Genomic DNA, 10,345 nt, shown 5'->3' with positions numbered 1-10,345 from the left:
CGTCACTCTGAGTAGCTTTAATTAAAGGCATGTGCCTTTATACTTGGCATATAATTGGTTTTGCTTTTTTTAAAAAAATATATTTACTTTTTTTTGTTGGTCATGGGGCCTGAACTCAGCCTGGGCGCGGTCCCTCAGCATTTCAGCTCATGCTATCACTCTACCACTTGAGCCACAGTGCCCACTTCTAGCTTTTTCTACTTATGTGGTGCTGAAGAATTGAACTCAGGGCCTCATGCATGCAAGTCAAGTACTCTACCACTGAGCCACCTTTCCAGCCCTATTTTGTTTTATTTTCATAGCAATTCTCAGCTAAGAATTTTCTTTGTGTCTCTGTGGACATTTTGAAGCTGGAATTTTGAATGATGTTGGAAGTCAAAGCAACAAAGAATTTTGGAGAGAGGCAATGCATTCTGTTAGCTCTCCATTTATGCTAGTGTCTGAACATGAATGTAGGTCTTTTGGAGACAAAAGTGGAGCGTTTTTGTATAAGGAGGTGTGTTTGGGTGCTGTGTTCAAATGAAATGGTTAAGTCATATTGTCACTTTGATTGGATTGAAAAATATGTAGGAGAGCAATAACATACACAACTAGGTGTATGGGCGACTGAGTTCCCAGAGAAATTTAGCTAAAGTGGAAAATCATATGCTGATTGTGCACTATCCTGAAGTCTGAGAACTTAGAATCAAAGGAGGGAAAATGAGAAAGACACTTGTTCAGGAGTTCTCTCTCTGCCCCGAAATCACCATCATGTGTTACTCTTGGCTATTGTCTCTCAACCAAGATCAACTAAAACTCTGAACCATGAAGCAGCATAGCCTTCCCTTCTTTTTTCTCTTTTTATGTGCATTGTTAATTTTTTATTATTGTGAAAATACTATGCCGAGGGGTTAAAATTACATGGGCAAGATAATGAGTACATTTCTTATCAAGCATTGTAGCCTTCTCCTTTGTTTCCCCTTCATAGCCCTTCCTATCTCACCCCACCTCCCCCCACCGAATCCTCCTTCCCCTCTCCCCAAAGTGGTAAAGTTCGTTTTTCGACATAAGGACTTGTACATCTCATTGTTGCAATGGGTCCACTCGTATCCCTATTTAAACAATTTGCTTTTTTCCCTTCCCCTCCACAAGTTATACCAAAATCAAATACAGTGAAAGCAGGGGTTATAGTGCGGGGGGGGGGGGGGGTGGAGGAACATACAAAGCAACAAAGAAACCAACCCCCCTTCCTGCAGGCATGCTTCCTTGAAGCTCTTTGTCTAACACGATCTCTCACACAGCCTCTGCAGAAGGTTGCGTGGCACCTACTGGCCACATAAAGATGGCCACTCAGCTGGAGATACCAGGGACCACTAGAAGTGCAGAAACTTAAGCATTTGACCTTGTTTCTCTGGCTAGAGACTATTCATTGTATTTGCAACCCCTTATTCTGTTGCCGATGTCAAATCAGAAGCCATCTATCCAACACAGGCAGCTTTATTAGATGTTCAAATTGGTTATGGAAGTGTCCCACCCACCTGCGCTGGCCTCTCTTTCCTGATCCCAGCTAAGGACTCCTTGCAGACACATCCTCATGGCTGATTTGCCTGCTGTGATCTCTGCTCCTTTCCAAATGCTTGCTTTGGCAGCTTCCCCTCCATTGTGCCTGTGCTTCTCGGACTGGGTTCCCATGGTGGTTGGATATTGAGCTGCTTCTTAGAGGAGGAAACAAGGGTTGTTGTGTACAATAGCAGACCTGAACTGGCCTGGAGGCAGGACAGACGCTGTCCCAGGTGGGACTTGTCAGGGCACAGTGCAGGCATTCTGCCACTGGTCCCTGGGTCACTGTGGTGAGCAGCAGTCACAAGTGGCCCAACCGCACTTTTTGGCTTTACAAAGTGCTGCTCTCTGTTAATAAACGAGTTTTCTTCCTGCTTGATTTGGCTCCCCGCTGTGTCTGATTGTCTCCCCGGATAAGGGAGGCTAGGGAACGGGTGAGCACTGCAGTGACCTTTCCTCATACCCCGTCTATCTTTGGTGGGACAGATGAAGTCCCAACACCTAGGTATATCTTTGCCAGTTCTTGGGTTGAACTCAAGGCCTGGGCACTGTCTGTAGCACTCTACTACTTGAGCCACAGTCTGGCTTATTCTGTGTATGTGCTACTGAGAAATCGTACCTAGGGCTTCTTGCATGATACACAAGCACTCTCTCAATAATCCACATTCCCAGCCCCCTCATCTTTTTCTTAATGGTAGTTTTTTACATCAGTATGCTGCCATTTTACATCCCCAAGTTTAATTTTCTGAATACTGGTTACTTCTACGAAACCTGATCTTCTCTTCTCCTGCCTGGTTTCTTACTGTTTCTGCATTGGCCTCATAATAAAATCTATATAAAGGCTGCTGAGAGCGTCAGTGTATCATATAAGTACCCAGGCCTGGAAACCTGGAAGAGAAAAGCCATGGGCCTGAAATGAAGAGAATGAGGCAGTATACACAAGGAGCATATCTGAAAAATAAATGAGTAAATATAAGGAGAAGCATTGCATAAGGTCTGTTTGCATTCAGGGAGGTAGTATACAGAATAAGTAAGTAGGGCACTGAAAATTTTTTGTGGCATTCTAGTGTTTAAACTCAGGGCCCGATGCATTCCTCAGCTGTTTTTCCCAAGGCTGAGGATTTACCACTGCCACAGCTCCACTTCCAGCCATCTGGTCATTAATTGGACATAAGCGCCTCCCAGGCTTTCCTTCCTGGTCAGGCCTGTGAATCCTGCTCGTCTTTCTCTCTTAAAGCTGGAGCTCTACTCTCTGGACCACTGTTCCACTTCTGGTTTTTTGGTGGTTTATTGGAGATAAGAGTCTCACAGAATTCCTGCTCGGGCTGAATTTGAACGGCAATCTCGTGAACAGGAATCAAGCGGCTTTCTTCAGGAATACACCAAGGAGCTCCTCCACACAAACCCTTAGTCTAAATCTCAAGAGGCACTAGAGAAAAAGAGATACATGAAGACGGGTCTAGTTTGTTCTAGATACTTAAGGTTGGAGACACACAACACTCATAATTATTAGATCATTTTATAGGAGCAATGAAGACAGTTTGAGGATCGCTCCAGCTTTTGGGCCTCTCATCTTAAGACAACAAATTCACTGCAGCTCAATGCTAAGTGACAGAACTGGCATGTCCTGTGGACATTTGCTCCCAAATCCTGTGACACTCATTTCTAACTTTTGGCTACAAACCTGTGACTGAGAGGAGAAGATGAGGAGAGAAAATCCTTCTCAGAGAAAACAGCTATAAAGAACATTGGGTAGTTAATTTATAAATTCAAACCTTTGGAATGACCTGTTAAGAAGTCAGATTGTCCAGATTAAAAAATGAAGAAGAAAAGAAAGAAGGTGCCAGTGGCTTCTCACTGTAATCCCAGCTCCTAAGGAGGCTGAGGTGTAGAGAATCTGAGTTTGAATCCAGCCAGCATAGCAAAATCCATGACACTGTTATTTCTAAGAGATCACAGAAAAACCCAGATATGGGGCTGTGATTCAAAGTTAATGCACTACCCTTGAGCAAAAGGAGCTCAGGGACAATGCCTAGGCTCATAGTTCAACCCCAGGAACTGCCTCCTCAAAAAGAAAGCCTGTATCTCCATGTTTTTGGGTATGTATGAATGTATTCCTATAGGTGAAGCTGAAGAGTAGTTATGATGAACGGCACCAAGCTAGGAAATTTGTATTCAATGAAATGATTTAGTAACAGAGACTGCTTTCATGACAATGCATAATCCAGGGTTCCCCTCACTGTTCCCAGTGTAGCCTGAGGGTTTCTCTGCATCCCAGGCCTGCTGGAAGAAGTCTCTCTCATTGTCTGGACAGGCAGACAGAAGGCCTCACTCCTGTACAGCTGTATAACAACTCCATCTGGGTCAGATAGTGAGCATGATTTTGGGCGAGCTCTGAAGGTCAGCAGAAAAATGCCTCTTTGTACCCCAAACTATCTCTCTCCCCAGTGCTCTGGTTTGATAGGAAGCCTTCATTTGTGCCACCTCCTGTGGCAGGCCAAGTCCTGTGCACTTTTCCTTCCTTTGTGAGACTATATTCCGGTGTTCAGATACAGTGCTCAAGAGTCCTGCTGGCAGACAACTAGTGCACTGAACTTAAGTAAATGTTTCATTGCCTGTGATGATGGGCCTATGATGCCTCTCCTAGGTTTCTGGAAGCTTGGGAAATCCAAGCACATATCTGATATCACAAAGCTTCCTGTCATCTTGGGCTGGTGAATATCATCAGGTTTTGAAACATTTGACCTCTCCTAGTTGGGCCCTGGGTGGCTAGGTTTTGGGGTTGAACACAGGGCCAGGGTGCTGACCATGAGCTCAGTGCAGAAGCCCGGTATTTTACCATTTTGGGTAGCAGCATCACTTTTAGTCTATCTCTCTCTCTCTATCTGTGCATGTGTGTGTGTGTGTGTGTGTGTGTGTGTGTGCGTGCGTGTGTACACACATGGGCACACAGGGGCACGGGCACATACACCATTCTTGGAGGTTGAACTCAGGACCTGAGCACTGTATCTAGTTTCTCTTGTACAATCATAGCCTTCTCCCACTTGAACCACAGAGCTACTTCAGGCCTTTTTTACTGTTGTGGTCCTGGGAAATCAAACCCAGGGTTTCATATTTGCAAAGCATTTTCCCCTTAAGGCACATTCCCAGCCCTAAACTTCAGATTTGTTAGTTTGTTTCTCTCTTTTCTTATTGTAGGAGTTGATGTTTGGGCCTGGGTGCTGTCCTTGAGCTCTTCGGCTCAAGTCTTGCGCTCTACCACTTGAGCCAAACACCATTTCAGCTTTTCTGGTGGCCCATTGGAGCTAAGTGTCTCAAGGACTTTCCTGCCCAGGGTGGCTTTGAACAATGATCCTCAGATCTCATCCTCCAGAGTAGCTAGGATGACAGCATGAGAGACAAGCACCTAGCTTCCACTTCAGGTTTCTTAGTGGTGAATTGGAGATAATAGGCTCATGGGACCTTTTGTGTCTGGGATAATTTGGAACCCAGATCCTCAGATCTCAACTGCCTGAGTAGGCAGGATGAGAGACCTCAGCTATAGACCCCTAGGCTGTGGCATGTGCTTCAAGGGGGTCCATGGCTCCATGCGGTGGAGTGCTAACCATGAGCCCAAGAGGTAAGGGTCAGAGCGTAGGCCCCTATTTCAAGGTTCATGACAGAAAAAAACAGAACAGAACAATTGTCTGAAGTAGACAACTCACTAGTCTTCAGTAATACATAATTTTGTCCCTGCCATGGAGACATATCTGAGCTTCAATATTCTTGTCTGCATAATCATCTCAGTGGGGAGATCTTACAAGGACCCAATTAAAGAATGCACCTGGTGAAGGACACAGCACATGGCACTCTTTGCATGACTCAGCACATGGCATCCTGTGAAAGACTCAGAACCCAGCACCCAATGCAGGACTCAGCACACTGCACCTTGTGAAAGATACAGCACATAGTACCATGTGCAGGACTCAGCACAGAGTACCCTACGGAGGACTCAGTACATAGCTCTGTCCCACAAGCTGTCATTAGACTTAGGGCGCTCTAATCAATACCACCATTCTTTGAGGAACATTTCACAAACCACACAAGTTCACACCTAAGAGTTTAGTGGGATTTTTTTTTGGGTGGGGGAGATTAGTCTTGGAGCTTGAGCTTAAAGCTTGGGGATATAATTGTTCTAATAACATTTGCACAAGGCTAGAACTCTACCACTTTGAGCCATATTTCAATTGAGTCTAGCAGACTTACTACCAGGTTTTAAGGCCCCAGAGTGGCCAGTATATCTGGGGTTAAGCCAGGGTAAGCCAGGATGATGGGGGTAACCCGTAGAGCTGGGTTGCAGCAGTTTATATCTGGCTAAGTCAGGTTAGGTGGCAGCTGTCAGCACCAGACTCCTAGCTTGCTCTGTCATGTAGTATTTGAAGTCCTATCCTTCTATAGTTGCAGTTAGAACATTATACATCTTTTTGGCGGCAGTCCTGGGGTTTGAGTAAGGGTTTTGACACTGTCCCTAAGCATTTGTGCTCAAGGGTAGAACTCAATTGATTGAAAGACAGTAGAACTTCTGGGTTTTATGTTTATGTGGCACTGAGAAATGGAACCCAGGGCTTCATGCTCACTAGGTGAGCAGTCAACCACCAAGCCCCAGGAGTGAACGAGGTATAAATAGAGATTGATGTATATAAGCATTATATACACAGAAAGATGTCTGTATATTATTAATTTATAGATATTACTACCAATTATTACTTATTAAATTATGTCTCCATTTAATAATGTGTCCCAGTTAACAATTAATAAAGCATTAACTAAATTACTCAATATTTTGTTATTGTTTTCACATATGTACATACAGCCATACACATAATTTCAAATTTTATAGAATGAGACAGATATCTATATATTATTAAATTATGCATCATGTGTTACTACCAATTATTAGGTATTTATGTTTCCATGCAATTTTTATTCTGGTAATACTTAATAAAATGTTAAACTTAATCTACATCCTATAGTTTTTGTGTCTAATTTTATCCTAGAATGATTCACTACTAATTCGATCTGTTTTTCATTGAATGTAGTGACAATTCTTCCACCTACGACATTTTTTACATTTATGACATCCTATTACATATAGATTTGCATATATTACATATAGATTTGCATCTGAATTTATACATCCTACCTGTCAACGAGCACTTTCAAAAAAAAAAGTAAACATGTGTCATGCTCGGCTTCCCACTCCAAGATTGCATTTTTTTGGCAGTGGTGGTATCTAACTCAGGCCCTAGAAGGCTCAATTCATGAATGGCTGACTGTCAGAACAGCAGCCTCTAGCCAATTCAGCTGCCAGGCACTTCCCAGGCCCTGAAATCGAACCCCGTATGTTGATCCCATATTGCGCTTAGTATACTTATTCATTTTATTTTTGTTTTATTCATTTACTTACCATTTATTTTATTGACTTTTATTACACATGAAATATTTATTACATTTATTACCTAGTATCCGATATAGATTTGCCTATATATGAAATTTCACACCTGATTCCCAGGACATTCACAGAAAAGGAAAACATGTGTCGCCATGGGCTTCTTACTCCATGATTCAATTTTTGTGAGTGCTGGCATCTAAAGTCACAGCCTACAAGGCCCAGTTCATGAATGGATGAGTGTCAGTATGCCAGCCTGAGGCATATTGAGCTGACAAGCATTTCCAGAACTTGAGATCCAGCTCCAGAGGTTGACAAAATTAGAACAGATAGACATGCAGATGGTAGTACACAAATAATTATTGATTTTTATAGAGTGCGAGAGATGTCTATACATTATTCCGTTACATAGGCTACATTCCTATCAATTCTTGGGTATTTAGTATACCTCCATGTAATTAAAATTATTGTTTTCATTGTTAATTATTAGTTAAATCAACCACTGTCCTGAAACTATTGTGTCCATGTAATTAATAGTATTCGTTGAATGTGTCAAAAATATTCATTAAAATCCATTGGCCTCTTAAAATCACTCTATTTATATAGTAATATTCAGAAATAACTAATTCAACCTTGCCATTCATAATCTTCCATCTGTGTTCCTATGAATAGGAAGGAGACTCTTAGGATCTCCCTCTATTGGTAGGGGTCAGGACCCGGCTTCAAACACAGGGCCTATATTTCCATGTTGGCCTATGGCTTCCCTGGTAGCCCACCAGCCTTCAGCAATGCCAAGTTACCAACATTCTTCAACTGTGTCATTCAGACGCAGGATGGTCACCTTGCAAAGAAGACAAATGTAAAACCGGTAGCCATCTGCAAGTTGCAAGTTTTTTTTTTTATCTGTGTCGCATTAATTATTTATTTTCTTGTCAGCCTTTGAGTCCCAGGAACCCAGGTTCGGCTATGGGTCCAGTGACTGCACCCGAGGATAGAGTGATCAAAGCTGAGGCAGAATTGCCATGACCTGAGTTCAAGCTCTGTGCTTGACAAAATAAAAATACATACATACATACATACATACATGCATACATGAATACATACATACATACGTACATACATTAAAAATATTTTAAAAAATTATGAGACTCCTTGGCTTAGAATTCATGCCATTTTTTCTGCCAGGCCTGGGATTTGAACTCAGTGTCTGGGTAAATCTGCAGTACTGTGGGGGATGGGAAAGATCACCATTCTGGAAGACAAGAAAGTCATGCCTGTTTCTAGGGCCTGAATTAAAGTCTTGGCACTCAAAAAAATAATATATTTATATATTTTAAGTACATGGTTTTTATTGACCTACACATTTTTACTGCATACTAACTGCATATTGCAGTTAGTATATTCATTTTATTTTGTGTTTTATTTGTTTCTTATATATTTTAGTGAATATGACTACACATATAATATTTTTTGCATCCTATTACATAAGACATAGATTTGCTTATGTATTCTACATCATTCCTGAGTCCCAGAAATTTCACCGATAATGAAACCAAATGAGGCAATTGGCTTTCCTCAGGATTAAGTTTTTGGCAGTTCTGTGACTTGAACTCAGGGGCTAGCAGCCCACTTCATGAGTGGGTAACTGTTAGCATGCCAGTCTGATGCAAGAGAAGTTGGCGGGCAAATTTGAGGACCTGAGATCAACCCATAGGACTGGCCAATATATAAACAGATAGATGATTAGACTGCAGTGTGTGTGTGTGTGTGTGTGTGTGTGTGTGTGTATGTGTGTTGTGAGCTGCTTTTGATCAAGGATAGCCGTTTACCACTGGAGCTACACGGCTCTACTTCTGGCTTTGTTGGCACTGAAGTTGGACAGGGATCTCAAGGACTTTCCTGCCTAGTGTGAATTTGATCATTATCCTCCTATTACAGCCTTGTAAGCATCAATGAGGACTGCTGAGAGCCACTGGTGCCTGCCTAATCATTGGTCTTGCTGTTCTTGGACAGACCAGTGAGTTCCCTATCCTTGAGTTAAAATGGTGGGAGCTGGAGCCTACAGTTGGAATCCTGGTCCAGCCAACTCCAAATGGAAGGAGATCTTTAGAAAGTCATTCCTAGCTATATGAATACCAAGGGAATGTGATGTATGTTATGATTGAATGGGCAGCTCTTAAATAATTCTAGGATAAAATTATATTATAGGACACTGGTCGATTTTAATCAATATTTCATGAAGCATTTAAACAATCATGTTCATTAAATGGAGGCATAATGAAATACCTAAGAATTGTGCTTCACATGGTATAAAGGTGCAATTTTTTTCTACTAGGACTGGGACTGGAACTCATAGTCTGGGTAACTCTGTTGCACTGTGTGGAAATGGAAAGCTAGCCTTCTTGAAGTCAAGAAATTCATTTCTGTTCCTTAGGTCTGAAATCGATCCCCAGCACAAGAATACATCCTATTTGTGTACATTTTAAATATATGATTTATATTTACATACATAGGTTGACACCATATTGCATTCAGTGTAGTTATTCATTTTATTTTTTGTTTTATTCAGGTGTTTGTGGGGCACATCGGCAGCAAAGATGGTGCTGAGAGGAAGTTGAGTGGGCACAGCCCAATTGTTTACCTTAAAATCTGATTGGATAAAGCTTAGGTGCATGATAGGGTGTGACCTTTACAGTGATTGGTTGGTTCCTTTCCCTCCCCTTCCATGCCTCGCAATTTATCCCTTTAACAGGTGCTTGCTGTGTGGTAATAAAGGAGTTCTTGCTTGACTTGACTCCCCATTGTGTCTGAATGTCCCCCAGGCTAAGGGAGGCTGGGGAACGGATGAGTGGCACACTTACCATTCCCGGGCCCCATCCATCTTTAGGGGGCAAACAAAGACCCAACATGTATTGACTGTTTATTTTATTGACTAATATGGCACATAGAACATTGGTTACATTGATTAAATAGGATATAGATCTGCATATGTATTCCACTTATACCTGACACCCAGGACTTTCACAGAAAAGGAAAACATGTGTCACCATCAGTTTCTTACTTCATGATTCATTGTTTGGGCATGATGGCATCTGAACTCAAGGACCACAGGGCCAAATTCATGAATGTGTGTGAGTTAGCGTGCCATCCTGGAACAAATTGAGCTGGTAGACAGTTCCCAGGATCTGAGATCAAGCACCAGGTGTTAACAAAATATGAACAGATTGACACGCAGATCGTAGTACACTAATATATATATATATATATATCTTTACAGAGTGCCAGAGATGTCTATCAATTTTTCAATTATATAGACTACATTCCTACCAATTCTTGGGTATTTATTATGCCTCCATGTAATTAATGTTATTATTTTTA

The sequence above is a fragment of the Dipodomys spectabilis genome, unplaced genomic scaffold (genome assembly GCF_019054845.1).
Source record: "Dipodomys spectabilis isolate Male_0828 unplaced genomic scaffold, ASM1905484v1 ptg000449l, whole genome shotgun sequence".
Lineage (NCBI taxonomy): Eukaryota > Metazoa > Chordata > Mammalia > Rodentia > Heteromyidae > Dipodomys > Dipodomys spectabilis.
The sequence above is the reverse complement of the archived record's forward strand: the minus strand, read 5'-3'. Positions refer to the sequence as shown.